Genomic DNA, 26275 nt, shown 5'->3' on the forward strand with positions numbered 1-26275 from the left:
ACTTCAGAGTCAGTGGATCTGATCCTGCTAAGTCTTTCCATGCATTCAGGTCACACGATACTTTACTGAAACTCAACAAAACTGGCTCTGTACAACTCAACATGGACCACTTCACAGAGAGGTGTGTTATCTTTTCACCAGGGGGCTGTGCTAATCTTTATCATTCCAGTTTCAGTGTATGTTCCTGCACATCAACCGTGACCACTCCATTTGTGTTGTGAAGTACTATTTATATTCATGTACTGCATAATATACACAGCAAGATAACACTTGGGTTTATGTCAGGGAATGCCTCTTGGAAAGTTATTTGTTTTTAAGCAGACGGTAAAATAATGAAACACAGAAGAGAAAAAATGAATATTAAAAAAGTGTGATTTGCAAACTAATTATGAATATTTGCATATCGGGTAAAAACATGTTACTCTGGCCTTTAATGAAGAGAGCTCAGAGAGGGATCAGGCCCAACAGAGATAGAATTGAAAATTTACTGACACTTTTATGATGTATAGATGTAACCACACCTCTGTCCCCAATTATATGCTTTACCATAGCCTCAAAAATGTGTTTGATACATACTCAGTTTGGTAGATACACATCTGAGAGGGTTTTTTGCTGAGCAACTCCATAATAATCAAAGTTACCTTGCAAGCAAAAAAACCCCCACAAACAAACAAACAAACAAACAAACAAACAAAACAAGGAAACCTACCAACCTAAACAGGCTTCAAGGAGTGGTTTTCAACCCCAAATCACAATGTGTTACAAATCTATAAAATATTTCACTTTTAAACCAGGAAAATTTTCATCATTTTTCCCTAAACTTTTTGGGTCACTGTAGGCATTGCCAAAAATATCGTATCATATATTTTATTTTATTGCATCGCAGACCTCATTCGTTCTATGATTAACGATATTCATTTTTCTTGGAAGCTTCAAATGCATTTGTATGGCCTGTGCCTTTCAGACCCAAGAGGAACAAATATAGTTAAAGGTAGCATTGAAACAAACCTACTCCACCAACATCCCTGTTCAAAACACCATTATCTGCATTCTATTTCCCTCTGGTGTTTAAAGTACTACATTAAAGGACAGGCATCACTAATATAGCATGAAAATATGGGGACATGCTTGTCTGATATAACCGTGTACCTCTGCCTGCATGGTAAACAAAGCTAACATTGTGAGCTTGTTGTCCTTCTTAAATGTTTGGAAAGTACCTAGCACAAAGTGGACACTAATGTAAATAAATAATAAAACTTTCCCCTCAGAAAAATAATTTGAGCCCATACCAATGCCTCAAAGAACTTATTTCCCTTTGCATATATAACGGGTCCATCTTGATTGGAGTAGCTACCAAAATTTTAATGTGGGCATGAGCCATGGATCTCTCCTTTGCAAAATCTCCCCTTTATGAATTAAGTCAAGCAGCTATTAACTTTATGTGGATCTTGGTTATTTCTAACTATGAAATACAAAAATGTAGCTCTCTCCACATCCAATGTAAGAACAAAAGCCATAATGTTCATGTTTCTGTGGTCCAAGTTCTCATATAACTGATAAACTTGTGAGAGAACCAAAACAACACCACTAACGCTAAATCAATGCCTTCTCATTCTATCAAGAGCCTCCAGTATTGTTACAGACAGGAAAGACAAAAAGAGTAGTTATGGTTAATGCTGTGAGTCTTTCACGGAGGTCACGGATTCCATGACTTTCCGTGACCTCCGCAGCTGCAGCTGGTGTGGCTGACCCCAGGGCTGCCTGAGCCACAGGGGTGGGTCCTGGGGTCAGCCGCACTGGCCGCTGCTCTGGCAGCCCAAGGCAACTGGTCCCGGGCGCTAGACTGGAGCAGCGGTCCGGGAGCAGCAGCGGAACCCTATGTCACCCCCGCCTGGAGGAGCAGCAGCAGTGGTGGGGCCCCAGGCTGCCCCCTGGCCCAGAGTGGTGGCGACGGGGTCCCGGGGCATCCTCACCCAGGAGCAGCAGTGGTGGCAAGGCCCCGGGCTGTCCCCCACCCCCAGGAGCAGCAGCAACTACCAGAGCACCTCCTCCCCAGCACCTAAGATTTAGTATGGGGTATTTAGTAAAAGTCATGGACAGGTCACTGTCAGTGACTTTTTGGTTATTACCTGTGACCTGTCCATGACTTTTACTAAAAATACCTGTGACTAAATCGTAGCCTTAATTATGGTAACCTTTTTACAAAATATGCTTAGTCTAATAACATGCCCCAAAACTCACCTAAGGTGTTATCCTTAACCAGCCTCCTGAATAACAATGCTCTGACATCCATTGGGAAGGACAATCCAAACTTCACCCCACATTTTGAGGATTTGGTGTATTAGCACAATGATAGGCGCATATTGGCCTTCTTCCTACTTCCCTCCCTAGTGCTGAGAGGCTTGGAAACACTTTGCATCATTGCTAAGAATTCTCAGGCTGACTGAGTGAACCTCAGACCTTTAGCACAGTAAGTCATAAAAGGAATCTAAACTTGTAGACAGATCCACCTGATATATTAATTGAATCAGAAATCTGCTTCATGATAGTCAAAAGGTAAGTAAAACTTTTGACGGCCTTCTCCTCCACCCCCGCCCCAGCCTAAGTGTTAAGATATGGCGGGTGTCCTGTTGGCAAGGTTTCTCACACCACCCACAGGGATGGGGGGGGTTGCAAATTTCCATCATCATTTGCAAGTTAACAATCTACTTGAAAGCTCAATACTGCCCCCAGCCTATTACCAGAGTGATTAAACTGACAATACTAAAATTACAATATCATCCATCCTTCACATTCTATTAACAGGGTTTAAAATATATATCTAATTAAGGTTGCGTTGATTTACAATGAAGTTGCAAGGTAAAAAGCAATAGGAGTTACAATAAACACGCCTTCAGCATCTTCCAAAACAAACACACACATTTTTAAAAAACGTTTTGTTTTTGAAATGCTCAAACTCCCACACAAACACACACTCACACCCCATTTCTATAGCAACCGTTCACTTACGAGTATGTCAGTGCTACATGGCCATTATTGTGTAATCCTCATTTCAAACAAGCATTGTCCCTCAAGTTCTTTTTTTATAGGCTATAGTAATGCTTTCAGAAATATTAAAAACCTGCTTCTTTCTCTACTGAAAAACTCACCTTCCTCCAGTCAGTCTGACTATATTAAGAATTGTGGAATTAAATGGTAGGAACAAAATCCAATGAAGCAGACTGAGGCTCTCCCTAGGTCTACAGCTACACAATAATGTAAACGGTGTATGAAACTTTACAACTGCTACACAGCTGACCCTGTCCACACAAGCAGGACAACTGTTTTGCCACATAATTTGAGATTGGAGCTTGGGGAACAATGTTTTTCAGCCTTTGCCAAAAAAACTGTCTGTCACCAGACCTACAGCCTATGAAAAAAACCTAAGTCTTCAAACTGCTGTACCTGGGATTGAACCATGGGTGGAGGGTATAATAGGCCAGGGAAGACCAGGGGACACCTGGGCCATAGTGGCCCAGCCCCTTCCCCAAGGGCCCTCCCCCCACCACTTGCTGCTGCCACCGCCTGCCCAGTGCCTACCTGCACCCCTCCCCCCTCAGTACTCACCACTCGCTTCTCCTTGGGGGTGGGAGAGTGAGGAGGGACGCTGCAAGCAAGCAGCAGGCGCAGGGGTCTGGTGGGGGAGAGAAACGGCTCGGCCAGGCACTGGGGCTGCCGGCTCGGCCTGGCGCTCCGTGCGGGAGGGAAGCAGCTCAACTCAGCCTGACATTGGGCCTGGCCTGGCCTGGCCTGGGGCGGGGGGGAGGGCGGGGAGGAGCAGCTTGGCCCAGCACTTGGGGGGAGGTTGCGGGGGGGGGCTGGTCACCCCGGGACTCCTCTGGTTGCAGGTGGGGGGAGTGCCCTCAGGGCTCCTCCTGTTATGGGTGGGCAGATTTGGGGGCTCTGGCGTGTGGGGGGATGGGACCTCGGGCAGAAGGGGTGGGGCTGGTGGGCTAGCCTCCTCAAAGTGGGGGTTCACCTGCCGCTTATGGATTGAACATTGATGGGTACAGACTTGATATAATCCTAGATTGTTTGGAAGTTCCTGGGAAAGAGGAGAAACAAAAGTTTGCTTGTGGCTTTCAGTTTAAGAGCTCTGTATAGGCTAGGAAGTTTCTCTCTCTCACCAACAGAAGTTGGTCCAATAAAAGATATTACCTCACCCACCTTCTCCATAATATCCTAGGACAGACATGGCTACAACAACACTGCAGACATCCGGAGTATTAACATTCAGTGACTGATGACCATCTGTCAGATTTCTCAGTAAACTGACTGGTACAGCAGTTCACTGCCCTTCCTCCCAATTTCTTTTTAATTCTTTTAAAGCCAGGACTCCACACCATTATATCTACCACTGAAAACATCAAAATAAACATAACTAAACTAAGCTTGTTAAAAATGCATGTTGATCCAAAATCATTAAAAAAAAACATCAGAAATAAACTATATAGAGAAGAACCTAGAAGCAATATTCAGATCAGTTGGCCTTTATCTTAAATATGAGCTAACACTGATTACATACAAAAGGGACCCAATCCCTACAAGTCTAAGTGCTGTTTAAGAGGGATTTAAAGGTTTGACTTGGTTTAAACACACAAGAAGGTTTAATAAAGCTCAGGCTGCCAGTTATTCTGGGCCTTCAGGTAATGGTGACAATCCACATTTTTCTCATTAAATTTTATTTGTTAGTTCTGTAAAACTTTCTTTTAAAACCTAGCTTATTAAAATCAATTCTATGCTTGGTAAGGCCTCAAATAAACTTCATTTTTAAAAGGAGAAAGCCACTCAATGACAATTGGAGATCCCATTCTTCTGTCAGGACCACTAGATATTTTCTGTGTCTTTCAACATTTCAACAATACAAAATGGAACCGATTGTTTAGCTTAAGTAGATAACACATATTTCAAGGGACCATTCAAGGTGAAATGGGAGTAGGGTGGGGAGGAAGCTGGGAGTCGGGGTTTAAGTTGTGCAGGTTTCCTTTGAGGTCAGGGAGGACTGAGAGATCAAATTATAGCTTGATCGCTTTATGAAAAGTGTTCACCCACTGGTGTTCTTGTCTTTTATCATTTTTCTGCGTGAAGTCACCCAAGAGCCTAGTGATTGTCTCATTTCATTGTCATTATATATTATATATATATATATATATATTTCATCCTCAATGTTATTGGGGCATTTAGTGCACTTGATGAGATGATAATGGGCCACTTCACCTTAAATGGTCCCTTGAAATATATGTTAACTACTTACGCTAAACAATCTGTCCCATCTCATATTTAGCTGTGACACTCTGAGTTCCTTTTCCACACCTGAAGAAGAGCTCTGTGTAAGCTCTAAAGTGGTCAGTGAACAGGGCACTGATAAAAATCAGGAGACCTGGGTTCTGTTCCCAGCTTTGCCACTAACCTGCTCTGTGACCTTTCCACAAGTTTGTTTCTCTGACCAACTGAAGTTGATCCAATAAAAGATATTACCTCATCCCCTTGTCTCTCTAATATCCTGGGAACAACACTGATATTTTCCATTGTTGTATGCAAATTTTGTCATCTGAAATGGAAACTCCACAATACAAAGAAAAAGGAAGCAAAACTTAACAGCAACATCTACTTTCTGAGTACATGCAAGAAACAAACCATCATACCCAGAAGTTTCACCATCTATAACTCTCTGGCCTCTACATAAAACTCCAAATATGCTGAACAGCTCTGCAGAAGGACTTCAGAAAAATTGAGGAACCACTTACTGTACCTCACATACTTCAGAAAGGACCACCTCAAACAAGAAATCATTCATGTTCCCACACTGGGGGAAAAAAAAATATCAGGAAACCTACCTGGAAATCTTGCAAGAAACCCAGAACTATAAAAAAAAAAAAAAACCCTGATGACAGCCATCCAAAACAAAAACAAAAAGTGAAACGAACTACAATAACTACACAACCACCTCCAAGAGAAACCAGACACCAGGACTCACCACATGGACACTACATGACACCACACAGTTTATCAAGACTAACCAGAGCAGAATTATCTGTATTCTCCAAGGGAATGAACTTCCACCCCACCACAGAACCTGATACCATACTAACATGTGGAGAACTAAAAGAATTCTTCCGCTGCCTCTGCCTCAAAGAATTCTTTCACAACAAAGACAACACCACCACCAATTACCCATGTCCACACTGACAGTCTCAAGAAAAAATAATCATCTGACTGGACACACCATAGCAGATGAAACCACACTCTTGATCATTATATTGATTGCTTCCGGGGGGAAAAAACAACTGACTGTGAAATCCTTAGCACACATCACATCCACCACAATCTCTCCACCACCAAAAGAACAATTATTCAGTCCCTGAAATCGAACCACCAAATAGTAACCAAACCAGTGGATAAAGCAGGTGCCATCGAAGTCCTCAACCATGACGACTACCTTAATGAGCCCGACTGACCAACACCACCTACTATAAAGAACTCAAAAGACCCCCACAGCCCAATTTAACCCAGGAATTTAAGGGTATCATCAAATCCTTCTCCAAACATCTCCAAGAAAAACCTCTACAACCTCATCCCCCAAGAACCTATCCCAGGGAACTTCTACATGCCTCCCAAGATACACAAACAAAAGAGCTCAGACAGACCCATTGTGTCTGGCCATGACACTCTTACTGAAAGAATATTGGGACTCATTTAAACCATCCTCAAATTACTCACCACACAAAGGGCCAGCTTCCTCCAGGACACAACCAACTTCCTCCAGAAACTCCACAACCTAAACAATCTTCCTCAGAACACCATCCTTGCACCTCCCTATACACCAACATGCCTCACAATGACAGCACTGCTGCCTGCCTCAAAATATTTACAAGAGAATGGACAACACTCAGATATTTACACCAAACATAGTGACAAACTCATCCATTCCACCCTCACCCATAAAAACGTAGAATTTTAAAAACAAACCCCTTGTCCAAACCATGGGAACAGCCATGGGTATTAAGATGGGTCCCCAATCTGCCAACCTCATGGGCCATCTTGAAGAAGAATTTCTGCACAAATGCATCATGAAACCAATGATATATCTGAGGTACATCAATTACATTTTCATCCACTGGACAGACAATCTAAACTTCCTCATAGATTTCCACCACAACTTCAACAACCACCACCCATCCATTAAACTCTTTCATAACCATTAAAACCCAAATTGTCAATATCAGGTGTCAAACAAATATATTAATTAAATATTAAAAATCGATCTCAAGTGCTCAGGTAGCATTTACATTTTTTTTTTGCCTACCTGTAAATCTCAATGATTACTGATGACTTTGCTGTTTGCATGTGTACGGTGAAATTGATGCTTACCAATTTAAAAAACTAATCCTTCCAAGACTATGCATAGTGAATGAAGTGGCTGAACTCTATTTAGTTTCTATCTTCCACATTCTAGGATTGTCCCATGCACTGCTCACCATCCAACCTGTGCAGAGGTCCCAAATCTGCTCAGTTATGCCCCTGTAAACATCAGAGTCAGTCCATTAGTTTCAACAGAGCTACTTCAATTTACCACGGGGTAACTGCAAATGAGGTACTAACCACCATCTAATTCACTATATATCATTCAACTTAGGCATTGAATGAGGCAGCAGTTCCTCTGGAAATAATAGTATACGATTACGAATATATTCTAATTCATCACCACAAGGGAGAAGAGATGCATGGGCATCCTAAATTCTGATATTTGTTGCTTTGCGGGGAGGGGAAGAGACCTAGGGTACCCCTTACGTCCTCCATCTCAATTTTTTAATAAATCCTCAAACAGCTTATTTCTAGTTTATCTACTTTTATGTATTGCCTTCCTCTGTGTTTTTAGGCACTTTGGGGCCTAATAGCTATTATGAGCCTGTCTACACTACAGCAACAGCAGTCCGGAGATCTAGGCTAAGAATCAAGAAAACACTTAAGCACACCCATAGAAATCACTCATTAAGTATATGCTGAAATGATTTCATAACTAGGACCACAATTCAGCAATGCGTGCCATAAAGTGGACCTTAACTATATTCTACAATCGGGTTAAACTTTGAATATCTCTGGGTATGGAATACAGTTAAGGGTCTGTCTGCACCACAGTGTCTTTGAACTCTTGTAATTATCATGTAGACAGGCCACCTAGTGCTTCTTGATTTGGGGGACACAAGCGCTTCTCTGGACAGATCTTGTCACTTTGATTACAAATAAAAGGTTTAATGTTAAATGGCCAGTTTGGGGTTTGAATACTTAGATTGGGGTTGAGTATTGCTTGGGAAAAAAGATGCTTATTTCAGTTTACTTCTGATAGGCACATGCATTTCGAATAGGATGAACATGACAGTAATATAATTTTTTTTGAGGAAAAAAATCAGTTCTGCTTAACTTGGCCCTTTAATTTCCATTTCAGCAGCATACAATGCCCCCCCGACTTTTTTTTTTTAAATCAAGTGTACAGCAATGGCCACTGGCCAACTGACAGACAGCAGCAAAACAAGTTTTTCTTCCCCCAACTACAAAGACTTTGATCCCATAGTCTAATAAAACATCACTTTGAAATGACATTTTCTCAGAGAGAAAAGAAGAGTGCAACTTCTTAGACTGCCTTGTGAAAGAAATAGTAGTTCAAAACTGTGGCTATGCGTCACTGGTTAATGACACCGTATTTTGGACAATGAATTTAATGCCATAAAAGCTAAGCTACTTCAAAGGATTATTTCAGTGTAGAACTGCAAGAACTGTTACTGTTCTAGAAGACTTCAAACAGGCTTGACAAATATTTTATTCTGGACTAAAGAAATAAGCTACAAAAGATGTAAAGGCTTTTGAAACCAAGCCCATTAATATACTCCATTTGCCTGGCAAGGGAGTACATTAAGGCCTGATTTTCAATGAGTTGCACGATTACATGAGCCGAACACATACCCATGTTCTGCTTGCAATTTTACCAGGAATGGTGTGGAAATCAGGTATTCGTGCACACAAATGATCATAAAGTAGCTACTAGGGTTGCCACCTTTCTAAATATTGGTAACTGGACCACCAAGGCCTCACCCCTTTCTATCCCCCCACCCCACCCCGTCGCTCTTCATCACTGCATAATGGTAAGCTCATTTTTGTCACTCTTCTCTCTCTGCGAAAATGTCATTCCAAAGTGATGTTTTAACTAATTTGTATTTTTGATACTTGTATTAATTTTAGGGCTGTCAATTAATTGCCGTTAACTCATGCAATTAACTCAAAAAAATCAATCACGATTAACTGCACTTATAACAATAGAATACCAATTGAAATTTATTAAATATTTGTGGATGTTTTTCCTACATTTTCAATATTGATTTCAATTACAACACAGAATACAAAGTGCACAGTGCTCACTTTATATTATTATCTTTGATTACAAATATATGCATTGTAAAAATGATAAACAAAAAACAGTATTATTCAATTCACCTCAAACAAGTACTGTAGTGCAATCTCTTTATCGTGAAAGTGTAAATTACAAATGCAGATTTTATTTATTTTTTGGTTACATAACTGCACTCAAAACAAAAACAGTAAAACTTTAGAGCCTACAAGTCCACTCAGTCCTACTTCTTGGTCAAGTAATCACTCAGACAAACAAGGCTAGTTATAATTTGTAGGCGATAATGCTGCCTGCTTCTTGTTCTCACCTGAAAGTGAAAACAGACATTCGCATGGCACTGTTGTAGCTGGCGTTGCAAGATATGTATGTGCCAGATGCGCTAAAGATTCATATGTCCCTTCATGCTTCAACCACTATTCCAGAGGACATGCTTCCATGCTGATGATGGGTTCTGCTTGATAACAATCCAAAGCAGTGCAGACTGACGCATGTTTATTTTCATCATCCGAGTCAGATGCCGCCAGCAGAAGGTTGATTTTCTTTTTTGGTAGTTTGGGTTCTGTAGTTTCCGCATCAGAGAGTGTTGCTCTTTTAAGACTTCTAAAAGCATACGCCAAACCTCATCCCTCTCAGATTTTGGACGGCACTTCAGATTCTTAAACCTTGGGTCGAGTGCTGTAGCTATTTTTAGAACTCTCACATCGGTACCGTCTTTGCATTTTGTCAAATCTGCTTTGAAAGTGTTCTTAAAACGAACATGTGCTGGGTCATCATCTGAGACTGCTATAACATGAAATATATGCAGAATGCCGGTAAAACAGAGCAGGAGACGTACAATTCTCCCCCCAAGGAGTAAAGTCACAAATGTAATTGACACATTTTTTTAAACAAGCATCATCAGCATGGAAGCATGTCCCCTGGAATGGTGGCCGAAGCATGAAGGTGCATACGAATGTTTAGCATATCTGACGTGTAAATACCTTGCAGCGCCGGCTACAAAAGTGCCATGCAAATGCCTGTTCTCACTTTCAGGTGACATTGTAAATAAGAAGCAGGCAGCAGTATCTCCCATCAATGTAAACAAACTCGTTTGTCTTAGTGATTGGCAGAATGAGAAGTAGGACTGAGTAGACTTGTAGCCTCTAAAGTTTTACACTGTTATGTTTTTTGAGTGCAGTTTTTTTTGTACATGATTCTACATTTGTAAGTTCAACTTTCATGATAAAGAGATTGCACTACAGTACTCGTATGAAGTGAGCTGAATTTTTTTTTTTTTTATTTCTTACAGTGCAAATGTGTAATCAAAAATAAATATAAAGTGAGCACTGTACCCTTTGTATTCTGTGTTGTAATTGAAATTAATATATTTGAAAATGTAGTAAACATCCAAAAATATTTAAAATAAATGATATTCTATTGTTGTTTAACAGCACGATTAATCACTTGCCAGCCTTAATTAATTTGTAAGATTAAATGTACTTGTGCTATAAACACAAACACAAAACAAATTTGTTCCTCATTTGAACTTCTGATGCCAACTTAAATTACCACACCACTATACATGAATCCAAGTTACTGGGTTGGCATTTTGAGAGGGGGCTAAAAACCGGGGGGAAAAGGCTTTCGTTCACAGGGAAGTAAGAATATACTAGTACTGATTGTAAAGCCTGACTCAAAAAGATGTTTTTAAATGTGAGTTATTTTGAGGCACTGTGGTCTCTTGAAAGGCTTTAAATAATTTATTATATTCCAGAAGAGTTAGCTCTTGACTGATAGCTCTCCTGACCTAATTTAAAATGTAAGTTCATGTATGTGTATAGTATATACATACACACTATATTCACAGTGTATTCTAGGGGGAGCTTGTAGTGACCCCTACATAACCCCTATATTTAGGCTGCCTAACACTTTTCATTTTAAAATATTCTTGCCTTTTTTTTTTTTTTTTTTTTTTTTAAATTAAAAGGACCTCTAATTCCACTGTTTGCAGCAAGCTTTTGAAATTCAACAGAGAGAAGGCCTTCAGGCTAGAGAAGTACCTTTTCTTTATCCTATGACATTTCACTCAGGTTTCAGCAAAAGAGTTTTTAAAAAGTCACCATTTTCTTTATCTTGTTGTAGCCCTCATGAAAATTTTAGCAGAATGCCAAAATCATAGCCGTCCAATTTTGTGCTGCTGCATGTGTGACATTTTATGTAAGTTATTTAATGAGCTGTTTGCATATTTTATATAACCACACATTTAAGCTTATGGTCAACAAAACCTGGCCACAATAGCAACAGTAGGCTATTGAGAGCACAAAACATGGCAGCTGTGGCTGAGGTAGATGGGTGGGCAAGTGTGGCTCTTGTGGGGAAAAAAGGCCTTCACTTAAGGCAGGGGAGCTATTCAGGTGGCTGGGAACAGGTGTTGGATGATGCTGGGAGGGGCAGTTGAGTGGGCGCCTGGTGCAACTGGTTGCAGGGGGACGACAACACAGCCTGGGGCGAGTATCAGGCTTCTCACCTTATGTGGCTGTGTGGCAGAGTGCTGCTGCAAACACACCTAATCAGCCCCAGCCTCGCCAGCCCCAATCAAGGGGGATAGATTGGGACTGGTTGAAAAGCCTCATATCTGCCTGGCGATTGGCAACATCTACCAGCCTGATAGGCAGGAGCTACAAAGGCTGGGAAGGACCCAGAAGGACGGAGATAGAGAGAGAGAGACAGACAGACAGACAGACAGACAGAGAGGTCAATCAGGGAGAGAAGTGGAAGCCCTCTAGCTGGTTACCAACCCAGCCTGTGGTAGGCAAGAATCCTGTAAGGATTGTATATAGTTGGACACTGGTGATGAGAAAATGCTTAAAGAATAAAGGATCTGGGTGTTGCTGAAGTCTCCCTGGACTTATTTGGGAGGGGCTGGACATGCACCCCATGACATGTGGGGGCTTGTCTGGGATCCTTTTGTGCCTGAGCTACAGTTTGACAATCCGGAGATGGAGTAAACCCTGCAACGGCAGACACAGCAGCAGGAGGAAATGCAGAAGAACCTGTAGGCCTTCCAGCAATCCCACCAGATGGAGAGACAGGTTCTACTCACTTGGCTGGCCGAGCAGCAGAGGACTTTATTAAGAGCAGGCTGGGGTGCAGCAACAACTTCTGAAGAAACTAGTGAGTTCCTCGGTGTGGGGGGAGATGGCACCTGCACTATGGAGTTGGGTCTTTGTAAAATTGGCTCCAATGCCGACCCCAACGCCTTCCTTTGCGCCTTTGAGCAAGTGCCTATCAGCGCCGGATGAGACAGGGCAACCTTGGCCCTACGGTTAGCCCCATATCTCGCCGGAGAGGCACAGGCTGCATATATGGCCCTGAGTGATGCATAACCAGGGAGTATGACACCATGAAGGCTGTCATCCTAGACCGGATGGGGCTTTTGTCTGAGAAGTATCGACAGAAATTTCAGTCGGCCAGGTGGATGTGGGGGGCTGCGGCCCCGGGCCTTTGCCCAGAAATTGACGGACTAGGCCACATAGTGGTTGCGGCCCAACACCCAAACGGTGGGGCAGATCATGGACCAGGTGATCTTGGAACAGTTTGTGTAGGGCCTCCCAGAGAGTATGCGAGTCTGGGTCTGGCGCCACCTGCCAGGCAATCAAGCTGACGGAGGAGTATGCAGAGGCAGACTCCCTCCCAGGGAGAGTCCGATACCTCAGGACCCAGAGACACCCCCTCCCCCCACGAAGAGTGTAGAGAGACAGAGAGAGGAGACAAAGGGAGCCCCTAGTCGCCCAGGACAGCTTGTATGCTGGCGTTGTGGGAGACCAGGACATAAAAGCCAGGATTGTCCAGTGATGGAATGTGGCATAGCTGAGATCTGTGCCTGGACTGAAGGTTGGGGGGGGGCGGAGGGCGGAAGAAGAGGCGTGGTTTGGCCACCATCCTCGTGCGGATGGGGAGAAAACCCCAGAGGGGACTGGTAGACACGGCCTTGGCCCGCTCACTCGTGCAGCAGAGGTTGGTAAAGCCACATTGGCTTTTCCCCGGAGAGAGGACGACACTCAAAAACATCCACGGGGATAGGGAGTATTGTCCTGTGGCCCAGGTGCCCCTAGAGGTTTGGGGCAGGTCCACCTGGAAATGGGTGAGGGTAGTAGAGGGATTACCTTACCCCATAATCCCAGGGATGGACTGGGCACCCATCCCTAAAGGGAAGGAAGGTACGGGGAGGAGACCCACTGGGAGAAAAAGGGGAAGTAACCCAAAGCAGGGTGGTAAGACCCCCTATGTGGGTGGACCCCAGGGAGGGGGAGGACCCACAGCCCAAGGGAAAAGGGGATCTAGACCCTAGACAACATAGCCAGGAAAGAGACTGCACAGGAGCAGAAGAAGGGGGACCAAAGGAGCACCCTGGATTAGAATCCTCAGGGGAGGAGATCCCAGGGGCAGAGGGCCTGAAGGTGGGACCCCCATATAGGGAGGTCCAAAGTTCGCTGGCTGGGAACCAGAACCCAAGGCACTCAGCAGCCTGGGCGAGGTTCACCTCAGCCCTAGTTCCCCCCCCCCCCCAAGAGAGGAAAGGGGAACAGCTGGGATGACACACCCGAGGCTGTGACTGGTGTAAGGACGCCTGGGTCACTGCAGACTTGTGGGGCAGTCCACTCCCTTCCCAGTGTACCATTTGTGGGTGGAGGGATGAGTGAACCCCACAAAGATGGGCCCAGGGACCCCCACCGGCATGAGGGGCTCCCCCAGAATAACTTCCCAGGCAGAGAGAGGCGGGGCTGAGCAAGGCCATGCCTGACAGAGGATTAAAGGGGGAGGTGTGTGGCAGGGTGCTGCTGCAAACACACCTAATCAGCCCCTGCCACGCCAGCCCCAATCAAGGGGAATAGATTTGGGCTGGCTGAAAAGCCTCATGTCTGCCTGGCGATTGGCAACACCTGCCAGCCTGATAGGCAGGAGCTATAAAGGCTGGGAAAGAGGCAGAAGGAGTGAGGCAGCCAGAGAGAGGGAGGGAGGTGAAAGCCCTCTAGCTGGTTACTGACCCAGCCTGCGGTAGGCAAGAAACCTGTAAGGACTGTATATAGTTGGACACTGGTGGTGGGAAAACGCTTAAAGAATGAAGGACATGGATGTTGCACAGAGCTGAAGTCTCCCTGGATTTATTTGGGAGGGCAACCGGGCACAGAAGAAGAGGGTCAGCCGTGCACCCGGTGACAGGCTGCCTCTGCCTCCTCTTGAGCGATCATTCCTGGCTGAGATCCAGCAGGGGGAACAGCAAGAGAAATGGTGCCTGTCCACTAGTTCAGAGCTACAGCAGTACCAGGTGGCCAAGAGGCACAACTGCAGACAAATGCCTGCAGCTTTCCCACATCTCTGTCAACTGTGTAAGATTCAGGCTTCACTGCAGGAATGAGTTCCTGGGATACCAGATTATATTGCATAACTGCACAACACTTGGCAGCTTGCAAAATAATAACTGAACATGAATATTCTAAAGAGGTGGGCTGGCCACTACACCATCACCCCACACACTGCGCTGAGAACAATTTTAATTATGGCCCCTCATGCAGCATGGTTATACAATCTTTAATTACATTATCAAACAGTATTGTTTCCACTGGACCCCTGCCTTATTCAGTCCACAGGTTGGATGCACAAGGGGGCAGAATTAAAGTTGCACAGGCAACCAAAAAAAATGGTATTTCCTAGTTCATGACTGCAAACTACCTAGCTTTCTTTTAATGTTGATCTTTTGTATGTAATATGTAGAGACACAACCAGTATATCCATTTTAAGAGACAGTTAAGTTTTGTAAACAACAAGAGAATGAATCAAGACAATCCAGACTTTTAATTAAACCCTTTCAAGATTGAGCTCCCCCTCCAAACTTACCGCCCCCAACACACATCTTCATGGGCCCCAGCCTTACGTAAGCTTATTCTACTTGCTATTCTTATTACCAGTTTCTCAACAAAAAACATCTAACTTGTTAAATAATGAATATGTTCTAATATGACCTGACTTTCAACTCAGAAATCATGTTTGAAGTAGCATTTACTTTTTAAATGGACAGGCAATATTTAAGTGTTCCTTCTTCAACCTCTTTGCTAATGCACCACAGTCCTGACATCTTCAGCTAGTCTCCAAGTCCTGAGCCTTTGTGTAGACTACCACTTGCACCAAAAATTACATTGTGGTACTCTGATATATAGAAATAGCCACAAAACAGTAAGTTGAAACCAGATTTATTTTCACATATGATTATAGCCATGATCAGAAGGTAAAGAGTTAACCCACTACCTCCCTGCTCTTCTTTTGATCTTTTATAAGCTTTTCCACACACTTTAAAATATGTTTCCTTCAAATTTATGGTTCTAGAATTCAAAACCTCTATCCCCACAGAGGGTTAATCAGAATGCAAAAGCAACAGAAAATTCCAATTATTGCTTGAGAGAGGTACTAGCACTTAGTTAGATATTTGGTATTTTCAGGATTGATCAACATAGAGTGTTAACATTAATCTCTAAATTAATTTCAATGAAAATTCTCTCGTCCTCCCCCTTTGTTAGAAACATTGCTGGAAATCCTCTTTAGTCAGTCCTCAGACCCAGGTGAAAGTTATTATGCATATGCCTTTAGAAAGGGCAATGAAGAGAAAAATCTTGTGAAATGGGGTAAAACAATGTTAAAGCCAAGAATTCTAAAAGTATTAGACTGCTACCATAAAACCCTCTTTTCATTTTTCATTCCAAAATCTTCCTGAAATAACCAGGTCCACAGTAGAAGAAATCATTTTTCTTGAACAGCTGAATTTCAATAATTAGAGATCTACTCTATTAACCTTGTTGGATTGATTTCCCAAATTCCTCAAAGACCAAGGATAGAGTTCTGCCCCTTTTAACTATCTGACAACTCCTCAATTTTCCATGCACCATTTCTGGTGCTATCTTTGTGGTGCTACCCAAGCCACACATCCTCATGACTATGCATTATTTAAAAAAATAAAAAAAGTTTTCATTGGAAGATGCCTATTTCATCATAAAACAGTGCTGAAACTGGTATCTTGACTTCCACAGAAAAAAGGATAGTTAAAACATTGTCCTGAGGAACTTCCACTTCATAAAGAGGTAAGCAGTGGGTGCTCCTTATACAGCTTTTAAAGGTCTTTCATTTGCACAAAAATTGTGTACTGCACAAGTAATGCATCAACTAGTGAAAATATCAACCTATTACGTTTTTATGCTATTAGTTTTCTCTATGCTAAATATAATGCAATGCAGAAAACAATAAAAGGCAGAATTTCTTTTGCTATGCATAATCTTCTCTCTTGTTTATCTCTGTATAAACAACGGACATAGAATGTATTAAAGTTAAGTACAATATTGTCAAATGAGGCATTAGATTGGCAGGCAAAGGTCAGAGTACAGGTATCGCTGTAGCCACTGGTCAGGACTTCATAATCCACTTCATAATGCCTGGGGAAACAGACAACAGATATAGTAAGGAATGCATTGTAAGAGTGCTAAGATCCTGTGGGATCCCAAAGACTGTATTGATATTTACAAAATCATAATTTTTCAGTGCTCAGATGGTTGTTGCAGCTGAAATCTACACAACTTCTTAGAACTGTGATTAAGTCTGCAATTCCTGCTAGTCTCCATGGAGACCAATGCTGGCTCAGAAAAAGTCACTAAGGCCCGGTCTACACTTAAAATGTAGGTTGACATAGCTAGGGCAACTCAGGGGTGTGAAAAATCCACAACACTGAGCACCATAGCTATGCCAGCCTAACCTCTGAGGCAGACCGAGCTAGGTCAGCAGAAGAATGCTTCCATCAACCCAGCTACCGTGGATTGGGGACGTGGTGTTCTTACAGAGACAGATAAACTCCTTCTGTTGCTGCAGACGAGGTTATCCTGGCACAGCTATGGCGCCACGGCTATGCCTCTATAATGCCTGTGGCGCAGACATGGCCTAAGTGCTTTAAAATAATTCCTGTTCATTCTCAAGTTTTTAAGCATTTAGCCCTTTTTTGCCGACCAGACACCTTTTCTCATGGAAACAGTAGCAGTAGCATCAACCAAAAGTACAGCTATAAGAATATTTTTACATTGGATTTCATCTGTAATTGCAATACTAAACACTGAAAATGGCATTTTAAAAAAAAGCAGTCTTCAGAATTTAGAAGCCAACAAACCTGTCGTGCTCTCTGAATTTTTAACGTGTTCAAATGTCTTTATGCGTAAGATGTTTGTGTATGATTGTGCCATTGTATACAACAGCAACAGAATCCTTAATGGGAATAATATACCACTGATTAACCCCACTTAATTCTGTTATGTGTTAAACTCAGCTCTCCCCCTTTTGTAGACAGTCTACGTCCTTTGGGCAGAGTACCCTAAAAGCACCTTCTACCCCAGCCCATTTCTAGATCGTGCGTCTTACAAAACTAACAGAAGATGTATTTAGTTATTCTGGATACCAACACTTTCTGCATCACAGACCTGAAAGGTTTCGATTTCCAGAATAATCAGATAAATCAGCAGCAACTTGTTAGACACACAGTGCCTTTTAAAGAGTTTAATAATATTGCTCTTCTTGAACATTAGGACATTTTCAATATAAAAAGATATTATTTACATGTACCTATAAATAAAAGCTTAAAAAATTCAGGCAAGTAATTTATTGATATCCTTCATTTAGCATTGTAGTTCTGAGTTTTTCGTACACAAAAGACGTATACAAACCTTTATATATAGATTATTACAGCAATCTGTACTGCTGCCCTGAGGGTAGTTATCTAATCCTGGGCTCATCACAGACCTTAAAATTCTCTCAGATTAAATCTTGTACACCCTGACACAGACTGATATGCTTCTCTTGGCCACCAAGAGAGTCCTCAAGCACAATTCTATCCCTCTCTACGTCCTCTTTTACCCTCTAAATCTGGCATCACCCCTGACTCTGAACTGCTTTTCCTCTCTCTCATGGCAGTAAATATGACTACCATCATTGTAGCATCCTGGCCTAAAATGCTACCTCAAATGCCTTAAAACACACCCTTACTGTAGTTGTGTCTTTCTCCCCTCATTCTATTTCAACTCCCTTCTCTAGCGTTTTCCTATAACCCAGCTCCCAATGTTTCAGTGAACACTGAACTTCCTGCACATCTTCACACAGAATTACAACCACTTCAATCAACAAAAGACTAGCAGCATCAAATCAATCAGATACACATTTTCATATTGCCCTCATTTTAAAATTTTGTTTATAAATTTGAATGCCGTTACAAAAAATAATATTTACAATCAGTGGTTTTGGAACAATTTTTACAGTGGGGGTGTTGAAAGCCATTGAACAAAACTGTAAACCCTGTATATGATGGAAACCACTTCAAGCCGGAGGGTACTACCGCACCCCCCAGTATCCCTAGTTCCATCACCCCTGTTTAAAATATACTTGGGACTTCTAGAGCCTAAGTTAATCTTCTCTACAACAGCTACGTAAAAGAAGAAAGGAGACAGATATGAATGATCCAGTATTTTAAACCAACTTTCTTCAGTAAGAAATAGTAAATCAATATGCTGATTTCTGAAGTAATCAGTACACAGAACTATTTGTCTTCAAAAGTTGCCTTGTCTTCTAGGAAGCAAAATGCAATTTGTTCCATGGGCAGGTAATCGTTTCCACATAATATAAGTAGAGATAGTTGCTGTGGGTTCAGTGGTTTAGAGAATAGTTTTTACAAGGTCAAGAAAAACTGTTACATGCTTCCATGTTTTATTAATCTGCCTATCCCATTTTACCAAGAGGCACATAATCATCTCAAAAAATATCTACATGAAAAATATCTTCCATTACAAAACCAAATTTGAGCCAGCTTTGGTTCTGAAAATAGTGAATGTATACATAATTGGACAATGTTCTTTTTAAATAAAAGCATAAATATTTGATATTAAAATCATGTCATAAAATATGGTGATACATATAATTTATGTATGATTTTCCAGGGGCATTACTTGTTAGTGTGTGAAGGTTTTTATATATCTTTAAGAGTCCTGTGCAACTGGAAATGTTCTAGCTTTTTTCACACTTTTGGTACGGTACATGAACTATTTTTATATTATTTTTAATACTTTACATCATGCTGAAATATAAAAACAAACATTCTCCTGCTTTAACAACATGGATCAATTTTTGATTATATAATGATATTTCATTAAAAGCATTCTGCCTACAAATAAAAAGGGGTTTGACACCTTGATATTATTGCTTTCTTTATTTTCAAAATAAATAAAGCTATTTTCTGGAAGGAAAGCTTAATAATGAAATAGTTTTTTGTGCCTTTTTAATATACTGAACTATTCATTCCTACAGGAAAATTAGGGTTATGGACTAGTGGTAGACAGCCACAGTAAAGGCTATTAATTTTGCTTTATTTTCCCCCTTTAAAACACTTTTCCAGATTTGTAGAGGTTTCCTAATCCTTTCAAGATATTGGTTGTTTTACAACCTAGCAAGACTCCTAAATAGGTTTGATATGCAAAACACTACTCAAGTTGAATGAAATTATAACTGTAGTATCTTATTTCCAGTTTAGTTTAATACTTGAAGAGCGCTTATTAAACATAACATTTAATGTGGGAAAAACAAAGCCTCCTTGATCTCTACGAATAAAATTTGCTATATAAAATCCTTAAATTCTATTTAATAAAAATATGTATTCAAATCTCTTAGGACACATTTGTTTATTAAAGACTCTGGGTAAACATGTCTATTTTTTATAAATTTCTTCTCACAAAAGACACCCATCTCATGAAATCTGCTTTTATCTGTTAAATCAGCATTTCACTACTTATCTTTTGCTTCTTTAAAGTAAATTGGAATGTTAATACCCAGATAAGTCTAGGTATTTACCCAAATATGTGAAATCTTACTTAGGTAATAAGTGGTTCTAACATTACGTCAAAACAGTAAAGATAAATATGAACATTCTTGTCTTATTCCTCTTATCAAAGTAAATGGGGGGGGAAGACATGACATCATTTCTCAACCAAGAAGTCCATGGTACTGCATAGAGTATGTGCTGCCACTGTTCAAATTCTGTATCAAACTCAATTTTGTCTTTCTAGCTTTTAAAAGACACACTTGTTCCGTGATAATATTGGAGTAAATTTCCAATTCTATTAGCAAAAATTGTAGCTATAATTTATGTCCATGTGAATTAGCAAAATGGGTCAATTGGAGTTGCAGCCAGCAAGGGATTTAAAGAGTAACAGGAAGGGTTTTACAGGTATGTTAGCAACAAGGTGGTGGTCAGGGAAACCGTGGGACCCTTACTGAATGGGGGAGGCAACCTAGTGACAGATGATGTGGAAAAAGCTGAAGTACTCAAAGCTTTTTTGCCCCGGTCTTCAGAGACAAGGTCAGCTCCCAGATTGCTGCACAGGGCAGCACAGTATGGGGAGGAGGTAAGCAGCCCTCAGTGGTGAAAGAGCAGGTTAAGGACTATTTAGAAAAGCTGGACAGGCACAAGTCCATGGGTCCGGATCTAATGCATCCAAGGGTGCTGAGGGAGTTGGCTGACGTGATTGCAGAGCCATTGGCCATGATCTTTGAGAAATCGTGGTGATTGGAGGAGGTCCTGGACGATTGGAAAAAAGCAAATATAGTGCCAAACTTTAAAAAAGGAAAGAGGGAAAATCCAGGGAACTAAACACCGGTCAGCTTCACCTCAGTCCCTGGGGGAAAAAAAAAAAAAAAAAAAAAATCAAGGAATCCATTTTGAAGCACTTGGAGGAGAAGAAGGTGATCAGGAACAGTCAACATGGATTGAACAAGGGCAAGTCATGCCTGACCAACTTGATTGCCTTCTATGATGAGATAACTGGCTCTGTGGATATGGGGAAAGCAGTGTCTGTGATACATCTTGACTTTAGCAAAGGATTTGATATGGTTTCCCACAGTATTCTTGCCAGCAAGTTAAAAAAGTATAGATTGGATGAATGGACTATAAGGTGGATAGATCGTCAGGCTCAACAGGTAGTGATCAACAGCTTGATGTCTAGTTGGTAGCCGGTATCAAGCGGAGTGCCACATGGGTCAGTCCTGGGGCCAGTTTTGTTCAACATCTTCATTAATGATCTGGATGAGGGGATGGATTGTACCCTCAGCAAGTTTGTGGATGACACTAAGATGTAGGGAGAGATATATATGCTGGAGGGTAGGGATAAGGCCCAGAGTGACCTAGACAAATTGGAGGATTGGGCCAAAAGAAACCTGGTGAGGTTCAACAAGGACAAATGCAGAGTCCTACACTTAGGACAGAAGAATCCCATGCACTGTTACTGACTAGGGACCGAATGGCTAGGAAGCAGTTCTGCAGAAAAGGACCTAGGGGTTACAGTGGTCGAGAAGCTGGATACGAGTCAACAGTGTGCCCTTGTTGCCAAGAAGGCTAACGGCATATTGGGCTGTATAAGTATGGGCATTGCCAGCAGATCAAGGGATGTGATCATTCCCCTCTATTCGACATTGGTGAGGCCTCATCTGGAGTACTGTGTCCAGTTTTGGGCCCCACACTACAAGAACGACAAATGGAAGCAACAAAAATGATTAGGGGGCTGGAGCACCTGACTTATGAGGAGAGGCTGAGGGAACTGGGATTGTTTAGTCTGCAGAAGAGAAGAACGAGGGGAGATTTGATAGCAGCCTTCATCTACCTGAAGGGGGATTCCAAAGAGAATGGAGCTTGGCTTTTCTCGGTGGTGGCAGATGACAGAACAAGGAGCAATGGTCTCAAGTTGCAGTGGCGGAGGTCTAGGCTGGATATTAGGAAATACTATTTCACTAGGAGGGTGGTGAAGCACTGGAATGGGTTACCTAGGGAGGTGGTGGAATCTCCATCTTTAGAGGTTTTTAGGGCCCAGCTTGACAAAGCCCTGGCTGGGATGATTTAGTTGGTGTTATTCCTGCTTTGAGCAGGGGGTGGGACTAGATGACCTCCTGAGGTCCCTTCCAACCTAATCTTCTATGATTCAATACAAAGTGTGCAGTTTATTAATTATTATTAGTATTACCATAGCACCCAGGAGTCCCACTCATGGACCAGCATCCTATTGTGGAAGTTGCTGTACGACCAAAACAAAGAGTCCCTGCCAGAAGTTTGGCCCAGTTTCTGAATTACTATTCTTGGTTCTTTTAGGGTTTGAGGGACTTAAAGTCTCTGTCAACCCATACTTAAACTTTCTCTCAAGCTCTAAAGGACTGTGTGCACCACCACACACGCACACACTTTCTCTCTCTCCTCCCACTCTCACTCTCTCAAAGCATATGCTTGGCATTTTATAGTAAGAAGGGAGATAAGGATGCAGAGGAAGAAAAATTATTTTTAAAACAAAATGTTTTGTTTTTGTAAGTCACAGTTTGGTTTTTAGAACTCATGTAGATTGTTCTGTTGTTGGAGTGTTCAATACTTCATTGTTTGCTGGAGGGAAAGAGAAAAACATTCTGTCCTTTATAAAATAGTTTAAAAGTGGTTAGGTAGAGGCGAATGAATGAATCTGATGTTTGCGGAATGAAGGATCTGCCTTACTCTTGTAAATGTAGCTCATTCCTATTGAACTTGGGGATGTGATTCTGATATATGATCCTGATATATTGCTTTCCTTTTAAATTTTTGATAACTCTTGCAGATTCCAGGATGTTTTGTTTATCGCATTACATACAGACCCTTACAAAATCTTATTTTTGTGCCCAGAGGTGATGGTCCTAATCAAATAGCTCTTTCTAGCTTGATTCTATCAGTTTTGACTTTAAGAAAAGCAAGCCGCTGTTTTATTTTTTAAAAGACTGACTTCAAAACTCTAGATGGTCAATTAATTATTATCTGTGTGTCTTCTAGATCTGCATGTAGATTTTTTTTTTTTTTAAATTAATAACTCCATGGAGTTGCTCAAGTCCACCCCAGGAGTCCCACTCTAATCATTTAGGAAGAGTTTCCTCAATTCTTCTCTGTTCCGTCACATCATCTCACCAGTACTGATGCTCAAGCCTTTACCCTGCATAGCTCATACCATCTGGAACAGCCATCAAGTGTCTGTCCCCTCTGCCTTATTATCTGATTTAGAATCTTAGACTTTTTTTGCTTTCCTCTATTGTCTGTACATTTTAATTTTCTTCTCCCCCAATTATTAGCCCTATATAGTAATTTGCCATACAGCATTTTAAGAACATGATTTAAGTTATCTTGGGATACCATTTGTAAAATTATTTTTAAGAGTTGTTAATGGGATTGTGTTATAGGAAATATTCTCAATTTCAATTATTTTACACTCCTGTAATTCTACCACCAGTAAAATTAAGCTGTTAATTTAAAATCTTGAAATAAGTACGTCACGCATATGAGCACAGAAAACCCTAAATCAAAAATGCTAGACATGGATCCAGTGTCAGATCCATGCAGAACAAAGGTTTACAATGGATAATTCAACCACGTCGGCTTTACATTTTTACATTTGAAACCACCTCCAGTTACTCCTTTCAACAACACTTACATCAATCAGACCAATAGTTTTATTAAACATATAGGTAGGGCATTTGCATAATAAGCCATTATAAGAGAAAATGACACATTGTCAAATACTCACCCTGTGAGGATTTTGCAAACAATGCTGAAGGCAGTAAGGCAGAAGGTGGAAAATGTAACAAATACATGTTGCATGCTGTGTTGTTGTACTTGTGTTGGTCCCAGGATATAAGAGAGACGAGGTGGGTGATGTAATACCTTTTATTGGACCAACTTCTGTTGGTGAGAGAGAAGCTTTCACGCTTACACAGAGCTCCTCTTCGGGTCACCTTAAGAAGAGCTCTGTGTAAGCTCTAAAACTTGTCTCTCTTGCCAACAGAAGTTGGTCCAATAAAAAATATTTAATAGCAAATACATAACATTCAAAATATTTTTTTAAACCCATTATTTACAATGAAGACGTTCTCCCCATCTGTGGGGCATAGTGCAATTCTAACTTAGCTTTATTTCCTTATAATGTCAGCTGACTCAAAACTAGTGTCTCGTGAGATAATTACATATATTATACATGTTTTTATGCAAGGGTGTTAGCACATTTTGCATGCGTCCACAGCTAATCTCTGCTCCCTAGATCTGCCTCTTTTTTTTTGAAGAAAAGTACTTAAATCCTAAAGGATAAGGACAGTTATGAAAAATAAATGTATAAGTAGAATAATCTTCTATTTTAAACAAAAAGCTGTGCTCTTCTGATAAATACAGAAATGCCACTAAGGATCCAGGAGAATTCAATGTTCTCTTTTCCTCTTTAAATAACCAAATAAATAAATAAATAAAAAGTTCACTTTGCAAACAGAAAATGTCAGAATCAGTGAGGATTGCATCAGTTTTGCTGGTGCACAACATGAAAGTCCCAGATTTTTTTATATATTAAAAAAAAAATTCTGTATTTTTCTTACCTTTGCCCAAAAGCAGCTGGTCATTCATTGTACTAGTCTGCTGAACTCTAGATACTGAGGTTCAACACTCAGCGTCAATTAGTCAGGTTGAATTAGTCAGGTAAATACAAGGCAAAGGACCTCTTTTTAGGTAGTCCTGCTTCAGGAGAATAGTATGTCATTGTAATGCACACCTCCAACAGAATAACTGCAACTATGGTACAGGGAAACCAGCAGTAACTTCACAGTCCAATATAACTAGAATCTTAGTGGTGGAGAAGATCACTAGGTCTTGAAAGATGGCAGCAAACATTTTTTAGGGCAGTGCATGGACCCCCATGGGTTACCTGCACTTCCTTCATCCCTATAATTCTCTTTCTTTCTGCGCATGTTCATAAAAGGGGAAAATACAGGGTTGCAAACCAATCTTAAATATGCCAAATTCACTGAGACTTCAGGTTAAAGCATCTAAAAAAACCTGATTTTCCACTGCCTCGCTTTTTCATAAAGTTTTGCTCAAATGGATGTAAGTGTTGTCTGGCATGTGGAATCTAATACTTCTTGACTAAAATTATGCTTTTTCATTTGGGAAAGAGCCCACAAAAGATTATTATTGACAGGGCTGGATCTAACTTTTTTGCTGCCCCAAGCAGCAAAAAAAAAGCGCCGCGCTGCCGAACAGCCCCTGCCCCCCACGGAGCGCTGTGCCGCCGAACAGTCCCCGTTGAGCGCTGCACTGCTGAAGCCCCCCCACGCGAGCACCACCAAACACCCCCCCGCCGAGCGCCATGCTGCCGAACCCCTCCCCGCGGGGCGCTGCGCCGCCGAACACCCTCCACCGACCGCTGCGCTGCCGGAACACACACACACACCCCCCGGCGAGCGCCGCGCCGCCCCCCCAAGATTGGCTGCCCCTTACCAGGTGCCGCCCCAAGCACGTGCTTGGTTGCCTGGTGCCTGGAGCCGGCCCTGATTATTGAGAGTGGTTATAGTTAGAAAACTAACCCTAAAAAGTTTGATCTTGATGTTCCAATGTCACATTCACTCACTCAATTTACAAAATCAAAAATAACATTCTTAACTACCATGATTACAAACACAAGTTGTTATCTAAAAATAAGAGTGGATTTTTAGTCTTCTAGATTACTCAAGAGCAAAGGCTGCAGAATCTGAGCTTCATGGGCATTTTGCTGATGCCGCTGAAGTAGAATGAGAGAAAGCTCTTCTACTATCAGCTTTACACTTCTGACAGCAGCTGAACAATTTTCTTGTTGTTAATCTAACTACATGACTAAATCGTGCAAGGACAGAAGTGCAGAAACCGGTTTTGTTTTTAATCTAAGACTAATTATTCTGAACATAACCACACTAATTTTCACTGTGGAA

General features: G+C 41.5%; 1 protein-coding gene across 2 annotated transcripts in view; it reads right to left on the reverse strand.

Annotated features, from left to right (window-relative positions):
* Positions 1–26275, reverse strand: part of USP22 (ubiquitin specific peptidase 22) — a 193723-nt gene that overhangs the window by 87745 nt on the left and 79703 nt on the right. The window lies entirely within an intron of this gene.

The sequence above is a fragment of the Trachemys scripta genome, chromosome 10 (genome assembly GCF_013100865.1).
Source record: "Trachemys scripta elegans isolate TJP31775 chromosome 10, CAS_Tse_1.0, whole genome shotgun sequence".
In the NCBI taxonomy this organism is placed as follows: Eukaryota; Metazoa; Chordata; order Testudines; family Emydidae; genus Trachemys; species Trachemys scripta.